At 60.3% G+C, this 12100-nt stretch overlaps 1 non-coding gene across 1 annotated transcript; it reads left to right on the top strand.

Annotated features, from left to right (window-relative positions):
* Positions 1-11341: 11341 nt before the first annotated feature.
* On the top strand, positions 11342-11424 carry TRNAL-UAA (transfer RNA leucine (anticodon UAA)). Its single transcript has one exon. It is a non-coding gene; the product is annotated as a tRNA-Leu (tRNA).
* Positions 11425-12100: the final 676 nt, after the last annotated feature.

Genomic DNA, 12100 nt, shown 5'->3' on the forward strand with positions numbered 1-12100 from the left:
TTTCTATCCTCTGAAACGCAACCAACCATTACCTCCCTGTGGAACCTACCTCCGGTCACTGGCCATTTTAAATGTGGGAACTGCAAAGCCTGCGACTCAGCAATTCAAACCAAAGAATTCCAACACCACCACCTTACAGTAAAACTAAAATCATTCAGTAACTGCAATTCAAACAACATCATCTATGCCATTACCTGCCCCTGTCAAAAAATCTACATTGGGCAGACGCAACAAAAAGTCAAAACCCGGATCTTGCAACACATGAGCAGAATCCGTTGCGAAACACTGGGTGCACCACTAGTAGACCATTTTAAATTGAACTCTCATCTCCCCGAAAGTCTACACTGGGTTGTCATCGAAAAAGCAACTTTAGGACCACGAGGTGGGAATATCGCTGATATTCTCAACACCCGCGAATTGAAATGGATCTATTTCTTTGATTCAATCAGCACTGGCCTAAACGAACACGATAGTTCCTTTTCCCAATTGGCCACCTTGCCATGATGTAGCATCCTGTACCACGGGTGGGTCAATCAATCGATGACATAATCTCATGTCTAATGTTACTGTCTTACCCTTGCTCTATGGACATGATCAAGGAGCTTAGACTATGTACACTATGTAGACCATACTTGATCTTGGATTGTGCCCTACCCTCATGTCCACTAAGCACTGTACTCCATCCTATCTGTACTATGTCTGAACCGCTCAGTCCACCCACTGTGTCCCAATATGCATGGGTTTCAACCTTCTGTCATAAATTGATTTACCTGATTGGCGCAATGTGCTTTACCCTCATTCTAGAGAGGTACGCCTTGTCAATCTTGCTTTTTATTATTAATATTATCCTTATTTTTATTTTTTATTTTTTATTTTTCATTTTACTGTTCTTTGAATTTCGAAAATGCTTAATGCAAATCAGTATATATGGTTGGCCTCCTTATTTACTGTTCTTGGAATTTTGAAACGCTTAATTTATCTGTAAAGTTGTCGACATGTGCCTTACCCTCATGTTTGAGAGGTACGCCATGCTAATTTGACTCTTGCTATTTAAATTGTTCATATTTACATCAGTATGTCAATTGCAATTTAGGTGTCCTGGTATTTAGAAATGCTTTATTCACTTGTCCGAATTTTGACATCTGCCTTTCCCTCATGTCAGAGAGGGATGCCATGCCACTGGGACTCTTTCAATTTAATGTATTACAATTGCAACAGTGATATTGATCTTCCCCAGCAATGCGGTTACATCAGACTGTATGAATCATACCTTTCCATAATATTCAATGACACGACTCTCCCCTGACTGAGTCTGTCTTCCAGCTTCTTTTCCTAACACGCAATCACGTGACCTGATCTCCATGGTTACAATAGTATCCAGGAAATCGTGCTCGCGTTACACTTCTGAAACGAGCAGCGTGATCAGCCCCGACTCCGTGAGTAATTTTCCGCCCTAGATAACAGAGCTTTGCCGGCGGTTTGTGCGCTGTAGGCCAACTCCCTGTTCCATACTTGTCTTTCACAGATTGATTCCGGATTTACTCCTAACGACGCCTCGCATCAAAATAAGTACGAGCGAGCGTTTTTCAGAATGATTGGTAAGCCTCGCTTTTTTACCTCTCAATCCACCATTCATCGGTTCTTTATGTCTGCCCTAGATAACAGGGGCTGGCCGGTGTGCCCTGAACTTTAGGCCAACTTCTTGTCTTAAATTGTTTTTTGCAGATCAAACCCGTAGTCAATCCCCACAACGCCCCTCACCCAACTAACTACAAGTGAGCGTTTTTGCGGAATGATTGGTAAGCCTTGTGTTTCTACCTCTATACCCACCTTTATCGCATCCCTGTGTCCCAGTTTTTCATGAACGGTAATATTTGTCATTTAGGTACCGCCACACCCTGACGGCGCCATTACCCTTTCCTGACCATTAGAAGTATTGTTCATACGTGTGGTACGTTTACTTACAATACAATGCCTTGACGTGCCCTAGACATTAGCCAACAACTATGTCATGCGAGCCATATGCCATGTGTCACCTGTTGTTCTGTGCCTCTTTTCGTATCTTGCTACTCGAGGCCCCATAGTCAGTCACAAGTTGGACTATAATGTCCTGCTGAATTAATGCTGCCCATACTTTCGAAACACTAGCATGTGTGTTAATGTTTAGTTCGTAAATTATTATGTTCTCAGATACTTAGTGATCCGTGTGACAATTACCATGTGGCACAATTTTCCGCAGCAATGTGTTACACTAGATTCTTAACCCTCAGTTCTCTTACACCCACTACCATTGTGATAAATCAAGAGGCTGGAATGGTACCCCTCTAGAGTGTAATCTAAGTTTATTTTCCTTTATATAATAGGTTGCCTGCCCCTACCCCTTTGTCCTGATGAAGACCCCACAGCAAGGATTTTAATTCACCTGCAATGATAAGAGGGTCGAAACGTCGACTGTTGTGCTTCTTACGGCAATTCCACGCCTGAACGATGCATATTCATTATACCATGTGGAATATGTCTACCTATTATTTTGGTCATTGCTAGCCGTTTTTGTATTTGCTGTTAGAAGAATCACAGCTTTACTCATTCTTTAACGTTTGATTTTACTGTCACACAATCCCGTCACTACCTTATCCTCACTTATATCACTTCCCACCTCCCTCCCGGGGCACTTTATAACCTTCAATACAGCTATTAAGTTATCTGTGTATTTATTGCATTTGATCTTCCAGTGAATAAAACTCGGTAGATCTAACTTGTGTGTTGATGGATTAATTCACTGAATTTTGCAAAATGTGATAATCATTGTCCGTCTATACTGGGACCCCCTCTTCTTTGTACCTGAACCCAGCCAAGCAAGGGGAGGCTCCCCGGGCACATCGGAACCCCTTCCCGGGCCCTTGGCAGTGCGGCAGGCTGGGAGACAGGGCCCAGGGCCGGAGCACCCGACCCGGGGCCCGGCCGGGCCCCTGGACGCAGCCGGGGCTCCCAAGCCCGGAGGTGCATGGGACGCCTCCCCGGTCCCTCCGGACCCCGTCCCGGGCACCCTGCCACGCAGCAGGACCAAGGACAGAGCCCGGGGTGGGGAGGCCGCCCTCCCCTGGGCCCCTAGGGGCCCCGGACAGAGCTCCTGAACCCAGACAAGCAAGGGGAGGCTCCCCGGGCACAACGGAACCCCTTCCTAGGCCCTTGGCAGTGCGGTAGGCTGGGAGACAGGGACCAGGGCCGGAGGACCCGACCCGGGGCCCGGCCGGGCCCCTGGACCCAGCCGGGGCTCCCAAGCCCGGAGGCGCATGGGACGCCTCCCCGGACCCATGGAGCCCGTCCTGGGCATTGAGCCATGCCGTTGGCCTGGAGAAGGGAGCCCCCGGACGCCCGGGGGAGAACTGCCCGGTACCCGTGGAGCCCTTCCTGGGTACTTTGCAACGCCGTTGGCCTCCTGGAGATGGGGGCCCCGAACGCCCAGGGGGCGGGCTGCCCGGGACCCGTGGAGCCCGTCCTGGGCACTCTGACCTGCTGTTGGCCCGGGGGAGGACTGCCCGGGACCCGTGGAGCCCGTCCTGGGCACTCTGACAAGCTGTTGGCCCGGGGAAGGGAGCCCCAGACGACCGGGACCTGTGGAGCCCGTCCTGGGCACTCCCGTATGCCGTTGGCCCGGGGAAGGGAGCCCCGGACGTCCGGGACCCGTGGAGCCCGTCCTGGGCACTCTGAAATGCTTTGGCCCGGGGAAGGGAGCCCCGGACACCCGGGGGAGGACTGCCCGGGACCCGTGAAACTCGTCCTGGGCACTCTGACATGCCGCTGGCCCGGGGAAGGGTGCCCCGGACGCCCGGGGCCCGTGGAGCCCGTCCTGGGCACTCTGACAAGCCGTTGGCCCGGGGAAGGGAGCCCTGGACGCCCGGGACCCGTGGAGCCCGTCCTGGGCACTCTGAAATGCTTTGGCCCGGGGAAGGGAGCCCCGGACGCCCGGGGGAGGACTGCCCGGGACCCGTGGAACTGGTCCTGGGCACTCTGACATGCCGCTGGCCCGGGGAAGGGTGCCCCGGATGACCGGGGCCCGTGGAGCCCGTCCTGGGCACTCTGACATGCCGCTGGCCCGGGGAAGGGAACCCCGGACGCCCGGGGCCCGTGGAGCCCGTCCTGGGCACTCTGACAAGCCGTTGGCCCGGGGAAAGGGAGGCCCGGACGCCCGGGACCCGTGGAGCCCGTCCTGGGCACTCTGACATGCCGTCAGCCCGGATGGAGCCCCGGACGCCCGGGGGACGAATGCCCGGGACGCATGGAGCCCGTCCCGGGCACTCTGCCATGCCGTCAGCCCGGATGGAGCCCCGGGCGCCCGGGGGACGAAGGCCCGGGACGCATGGAGCCCGTCCCGGGCACTCTGCCATGCCGTCGGCCTGGAGCGCCCCGACACCCAGGGGAGGACCACCGTGGAAACCATGGAGCCCGACCCGGGCACTCTGCCATGCCGTCAGCCTGGATGGAGCCCCGGACGCCCGGGGGGGACGAAGGCCCGGGACGCATGGAGCCTGTCCCGGGCACTCTGCCATGCCGTCGGCCTGGATGGAGCACCGGACGCCCGGGGGACGACTGCCCAAGAGCCATGGAGCCCGTCCTGGGCAATTTGACATGCAGTTGGCCTGGAGGAAGGAAGCCCCGGGTGGCCTAGGGAGGTGTTGCCCAGGCACAGCCCATCTGGTCCCCATGGCAGAGAACCACCAACCCTGGAGGGGTGTCCGGGCATACCCTGCCCCATAGTAATCCGGAGGCAAATGACCCCCCTTTCTTGCAATCTGTGCACGCGAGGTGACAGAGGGGACCCAAGGCGTGAAAGAACCCGACCTCATGGAGCCCTCGCTGGGATCCGGGAGGCGAATGGCACCTCATTAAGACTTCCAGGGAAGTTCGGCCATCTGGTCCCCCCCATAGGAAAGCGTTGCGGGCGACCAGATGCCCGAGGGGATCTGGGCGACCAGATGGCTGAGGGAATCTGGGCGATCAGATGGCCGGGCATGGAGGTGAAGCCGCCTGGACTCTTCCCCACCCCGTCCCCGTCCCGGGACGAATGCCCGGGACGCATGGAGCCCGTCCTGGCCACTTGACGTCCCGTCCTGGGCATTGAACCATGCCGTTGGCCTGGAGAAGGGAGCCCCCGGACGCCCGGGGGAGGACTGCCCGGTACCCGTGGAGCCCTTCCCGGGTACTTTGCAACGCCGTTGGCCTCCTAGAGATGGGTGCCCCAGATGCCCGGGGGCGGGCTGCCCGGGACCCATGGAGCCCGTCCTGGGCACTTTTACATGCCGTCGGCCTGGAGGTGGGTGCCCTGGACGCCCGGGGGAGGCCTGCCTGGGACCCGTGGAGCCCTTCCCGGGTACTTTGCCAATGCCGTTGGCCTCATGGAGATGGTTGCCCCGGACGCCCGTGGGAGGCCTGCGCGGGACCCATGGAGCCCGTCCTGGGCATTGAGCCATGCCCTTGGCCTGGAGATGGGAGCCCCGGACGCCCGGGGGAGGACTGCCCGGTACCCGTGGATCCCGTCCTGGGCTCTTTGACATGCCGTCGGCCTGGAGGTGGGAGCCCCGGACGCCCGGGAGCGGGCTGCCCGGGACCCATGGAGCCCGTCCTGGACACTTTGACATGCCGTCGGCCTGGAGGAGGGTGCCCGGGACGCCCGTGGGAAGCCTGGTCGGGACCCGTGGAGCCCTTCCTGGGTACTTTGCCAATGCCGTTGGCCTCATGGAGATGGGTGCCCCGGACGCCCGGGGGGAGGACTGCCCGGTACCCGTGGAGCCCTTTCCGGGTACTTGCAACGCCGTTGGCCTCCTGGAGATGTGTGCCCCGAACGCCCGGGGGGAGGGCTGCCCGGGGCCCGTGGAGCCCGCCCTGGGCACTTTGACATGCCGTCGTCTTGGAGGTGGGAGCCCCGGACGCCCGGGGGAGGGCTGCCCGGGACCCATGGAGCCCTTCCCGGTTACTCTGCCATCCCGTTGGCCTCCTGGAGATGGGTGCCCCGGACGCCCGGGGAGGTCTGTCCGGGGCCCATGGAGCCCGTCCTGGGCAGTGTGACATGCCATCGGCCTGGAGGTGGGAGCCCTGGACGCCCGAGGAAAGGCTGCCCGGGACCCGTGGAGCCCTTCCCGGGTACTTTGCCATCCCGTTGGCCTCCTGGAGATGGGTGCCCCGGACGCCCGGGGGAGGTCTGTCCGGGGCCCATGGAGCCCGTCCTGGGCAGTGTGACATGCCGTCGGCCTGGAGGTGGGAGCCCCGGACGCCCGGGGGAAGGCTGCCCGGGACCCGTGGAGCCCTTCCCGGGTACTTTGCCATCCCGTTGGCCTCCTGGAGATGGGTGCCCCGGACGCCCAGGGGAGGTCTGTCCGGGACACGTGGAGCCCGTCCTGGGCATTGAGCCATGCCGTTGGCCCGGAGAATGGAGCCCCCAGACGCCCGGGGGAGGTGTTGCCCAGGCATATCTCATCTGGTCCCCCGGGCAGAGAACCACCAGCCCTGGAGAGGTGTCCGGGCGTACCCTGCCCCTAGTAATCCGGAGGGAAATTACCCCCCTTTCTTGCAATCCGTGCACGCGAGGTGACAGAGGGGACCCAAGGCGTAAAAGAACCCGACCTCATGGAGCCCTAGCTGGGATCCGGGAGCCGAATGGCACCTCATCGGGACTTCCAGGGAAGCCCGGCCATCTGGTCGCCCCATTGGAAAGCATCGCGGGCGACCAGAGGGCCGGGATCGAAAGGACTCCCAGCTCCCCATCCATCCCAAGCCTTCGCGGTAGGGTTCCTGACTGCCTGCCCACGCAAGGCAGGGCTCTTGGACCCCGGCTGGGCCTCAGGCGCAGGTTGGACCACCGGAGCTCTAGGGCCCGGACGACCTGGGGGAGGAATGCCCGGGACCCGTGGAGCCCATCCTGGGTACTTTGACATGCCGTCGGCCTGGAGGTGGGTGCCCCGGACGCCCGGGGGAAGCTGCCCGGGACCCATGGAGCCCGTCCTGGGTACTTTGACATTCCGTCGGCCTGGAGGTGGGAGCCCCGGACGCCCGGGGGAGGTCTACCCGGGACCCATGGAGCCCTTCCCGGGTACTTTGCCAATGCCGTTGGCCTCGTGGAGATGGGTGCCCCGGACGCCCGGGGGAGGTCTACCCGGGACCCATGGAGCCCTCCCCGGGTACTTTGCCAATGCCGTTGGCCTCGTGGAGATGGGTGCCCCGGACGCCCGGGGGAGGTCTGCCCGGGACCCATGGAGCCCGTCCTGGGTACTTTGCCAATGCCGTTGGCCTCATGGAGATGGGTGCCCCGGACGCCCGAGGGAGGTCTGCCCGGGACCCATGGAGCCCGTCCTGGGTACTTTGCCAATGCCGTTGGCCTCCTGGAGATGGGTGTCCCGGACGCCCGGGGGAGGACTGTCCCGGACTCATGGAGCCCGTCCTGGACACTTTGACATGCCGTCGGCCTGGCGGTGGGAGCCCTGGACGCCCGGGGGAGGGCTGCCCGGGACCCATGGAGTCCGACCCAGTCACTCTGTCATGCCGTCAGCCTGGATGGAGCCCCGGACGCCCGGGGGACGAATGCCCGGGACGCATGGAGCCCGTCCTGGGCACTTTTCCGTGCCTTCGGCCTGGAGCCCCCCCCAGACACCCAGGGGAGGACCACCGTGAAAACCATGGAGCCCGACCTGGGCACTCTGCCATACCGTCAGCCTAGATGGAGCCCCGGACGCCCAGGGGACGAATGCCCTGGACGCATGGAGCCCGACCTGGGCACTCTTCCATACCGTCAGCCTAGATGGAGCCCCGGACGCCCGGGGGATGAATGCCCGGGACGCATGGAGCCTGTCCTGGGCACTTTTCCATGCCGTCAGCCTGGATGGAGCCCCGGACGCCCGGGGGACGACTGCCCAGGAGCCATGGAGCCCGTCCTGGGCAATTTGACATGCAGTTGGCCTGGAGGAAGGAAGCCCCGGGTGGCCTAGGGAGGTGTTGCCCAGGCATAGCCCATCTGGTCCCCATGGCAGAGAACCACCAGCCTCGGAGGGGTGTCCGGGCGTACCCTTCTCCCTAGTAATCCGGAGGAAAATTACCCCCTTTTCTTGTAATCTGTGCACGCGAGGTGACAGAGGGGACCCAAGGCGCGAATGTACCCGACCTCCTGGAGCCCTCCCTGGGATCCGGGCGGCAAATGGCACCTCATCGGGACTTCCAGGGAAGTTCGGCCATCTGGTCGCCCCATAGGAAAGCGTTGCGGGCGACCAGATGCCCGAGGGGATCCGGGCGACCAGATGGCCGAGGGAATCCGGACGATCAGATGGCTGGACACGGAGGTGAAGCCGCCTGGACTCTCCCGACCCTGTCCCCCGTCCCCGTCCCGGGACGAATGCCCGGGACGCATGGAGCCCGTCCTGGGCACTTTTCCATGCCATTGGCCTGGAGCGCCCCGACACCCAGGGGAGGACCACCCTGAAAACCATGGAGCCCGACCCGGGCACTCTCCCATGCCGTCAGCCTGGATGGAGCCCCGGACGCCCGGGGGACGAATGCCCGGGACGCATGGAGGCCGTCCTGGGCACTTTTCCATGCCATTGGCCTGGAGCGCCCCGACACCCAGGGGAGGACCACCCTGAAAACCATGGAGCCCGACCCGGGCACTCTGCCATGCTGTCAGCCTGGATGGAGCCCCGGACGCCCGGGGGACGAAGGCCCGGGACGCATGGAGCCCGTCCCGGGCACTCTGCCATGCCGTCGGCCTGGATGGAGCCCCGGACGCCCGGGGGACGACTGCCCAAGAGCCATGGAGCCCGTCCTGAGCAATTTGACATGCAGTTGGCCTGGAGGAAGGAAGCCCCGGGTGGCTAGGGAGGTGTTGCCCAGGCATAGCCTATCTGGTCCCCATGGCAGAGAACCACCAGCCCTGGAGGGGTGTCCGGGCGTACCCTGCCCTTAGTAATCCGGAGGGAAATTACCCCCCTTTCTTGCAATCTGTGCACGCGAGGTGACAGAGGGGACCCAAGGCATGAAAGAACCCGACCTCATGGAGCCCTCGCTGGGATCCGGGAGGCGAATGGCACCTCATCGGGACTTCCAGGGAAGTTCGGCCATCTGGTCCCCCCCCCCCATAGGAAAGCGTTGCGGGCGACCAGATGGCCGAGGAAATCTGGGCGATCAGATGGCTGGGCATGGAGGTGAAGCCGCCTGGACTCTTCCCCACCCTGTCCCCGTCCCGGGACGAATGCCCAGGACGCATGGAGCCCGTCCTGGGCACTTTTTCATGCCGTCGGCCTGGAGCGCCCCGACACCCTGGGGAGGACCACCCTGGAAACCATGGAGCCCGACCCGGGCACTCTGCCATGCCGTCGGCCTGGATGGAGCCCCGGACGCCCGGGGGACGAATGCCCGGGACGCATGGAGCCCGTCCTGGGCACTTTTCCATGCCGTCGGCCAGGAGCCCCCTGACACCCAGGGGAGGACCACCGTGAAAACCATGGAGCCCGACCCGGGCACTCTGCCATACCATCAGCCTGGATGTAGCCCCGGGCGCCCGGGGGACGAATGCCCGGGACGCATGGAGCCCGTCCCGGGCACTCTGCCATGCCGTCAGCCTGGATGGAGCCCCGGACGCCCGGGGGACGGAGGCCCGGGACGCATGGAGCCCGTCCTGGGCACGTTTCCATGCTGTCGGCCGGGATGGAGCCCCGGGCGCCCGGGGGACGACTGCCCAAGAGCCATGGAGCTCATCCCGCGCACTCTGCCATGCCGTCCCGACAAATTCGTACGGACTCCTAACCTTCCGACACGGATCGGAATCGAGCCCTTTCTGACCCAGCAGTTTCAGGCGCCCGGGGGACGAATGCCCGGGACGCATGGAGCCCGACCCGGGCACTCTGCCATGCCGCCGGCCTGGATGGAGCCCCGGACGCCCGGGGGACGAATGCCAGGGACGCATGGAGCCCGTCCCGGGCACTCTGCCATGCCGTCGGCCTGGATGGAGCCCCGGACGCCCGGGGGACGACTGCCCAAGAGCCATGGAGCCCATCCCGGGCACTCTGCCATGCCGTCCCGACAAATTCGTACGGACTCCTAACCTTCCGACACGGATCGGAATCGAGCCCTTTCTGACCCAGCAGATTTCAGGTTGATTCGCTATATACTTTACGTATGATTTTATGGGGGCCGATTCCGATCCGGTACGTAAAAGCACATCCGACCGACATGTCGGACAACCACGTACACCCAGGGGATAGGACTGCCCGGGTCACATGGACCCCGTCCTGGGCACTCTGATCTGCGGCCGGCGCCGGGGATCGGACCGTGATCACCAGATGGGGATATCCCAAAAATCTGGCATGGATACGGCCCGCCAGGACAGGTTTGGGCACCCCTGCACTAGACCACCAGGGAGCCCAGGGCCATGCAGCAAAAGTTCATACACTGCTTTCCGAATGACAAAGCTCATGGGGGCTGAAAGCTTATTTTTCTCTACAGCACATATGAATCTGAACTTGAAAAAATCCTCATAATGCCACCCGACTGTCTGTCACTTCCAAGCACAGGCCATCCTCTCCCCCTTGCTACTGAACCGATGAATTCCTGTACAATCGGGATCCACGGGAAAACACAAGAGGGACACCTAGTGGCTGCTGATGGCGCACAGACAGCTGGAACACTTTCTCAACCCTGTCTCGTTATTCAGCTTGCTGGAAGAATACATTGCGCTTAAGCGATTCAAGAATGCAAGGGAGAAGAGCGCTCCAAAGTAGATGTATGCATCACAGCAGGGGTTTCCAGCAATTTACCTTTCTGGTGAGCTGGTACTGCACTTTACACACACATAGAGCACCAGACTGGGTGGAGGAGTGCGTGCGCATAAAGGTGGCTGAGGGCAATGGGAGCAAAACAACCTGGGGCACAGGGGACCAAGTCCCTTTCCTCCTCTTTCGTTCATGGGTAGGGGTACCTTTTTAAGGACCTTCATTTAAAAAAAGCTACTGGGACAAAACACTCAAATCTATGCTTTAGAGGTATCTTCCCTGACCGGGAATCGAACCCGGGCCGCGGCGGTAAAAGCGCAGAATCCTAGCCACTAGACCACCAGGGAGGAGATGCTCTTGTGTGCTTGCCTTGCTCACCCCCTTATTGTGACTAAGCTAACTCCAATATAAAAATTGCCAGTAAAGTCCAAGTGGGAGAAAGTTAGGTGTCACACAGTGTGTTTGTCATAAGCAATTACCTTTAGCCTCCGGCAAAAGCCTTTTAACTCCGCAAACAGCTCTTGCTGGACAGCCGGTGCTGCAGCAGCCAGCAGAAAAAGGGAGTTGAGTAAAGCTGGGCCTTGGGTCTCACCAGGGTGGCCGAGTGGTTAAGGCGTTGGACTTAAGATCCAATGGACGTTTGTCCGCATGGGTTCGAGCCCCATTCCTGGTATGGGTTTTCAGCTGCTTTGTAAGAAAGTGCAGATGCTTTTGAAAAGCATTTTCCTGCGCCCTTCCACTGCCCCTCTCCAACAGTCCCCATTCAAGTCTCAGCTGTGGGGTCTGCTGCTACTCTGCTACCAGCATGGATGCTTCCCAAAGCAATGCAGTGCCATCTATGCAGATCCCCTGCTTAGAGAAATACACCTCCTATATCTTTTCCCACTGAAGGGAGCAGGAGGAAGTACTTGCTTCCTGGGGAACATGGGTCTGCCGCTGGAATTTTTTAACCCGGCTCTTGCAGATTTCTCCCCTTTTTTGATTTCACCTACAAGCTCTCCCTTGCCAGAGGAGCAGGATCTGCTGATGCAGGCCCGGCTGGCTCAAACGTGCAAAGGCTTTTCCCCAAACCTCTGGGGAAAAATTGAGGAGAGTTCCCTGCCCCCGCCTCCTCTCGCCTTCCGAACGGGCTTCCAAACGGGCAATGCCCTGACGTGCCCCCACAACCCGTCCTGCCCACAGCCACACCCCTGTATATGAGGGTGACCCATGTCCCTCACCCTCCCTGTTCGAACGGAAGGCACCGTCTGTCCTGAGGGGTGTACCAGACAGGCATCTCTCCAGCCAGGCAGACCCCTGCAGCACCCGTTAAGCTCCAAAGCCTATACATTCCCAAGATGCCACAGGTC

The sequence above is a fragment of the Lissotriton helveticus genome, chromosome 4_1 (genome assembly GCF_964261635.1).
Source record: "Lissotriton helveticus chromosome 4_1, aLisHel1.1, whole genome shotgun sequence".
Lineage (NCBI taxonomy): Eukaryota > Metazoa > Chordata > Amphibia > Caudata > Salamandridae > Lissotriton > Lissotriton helveticus.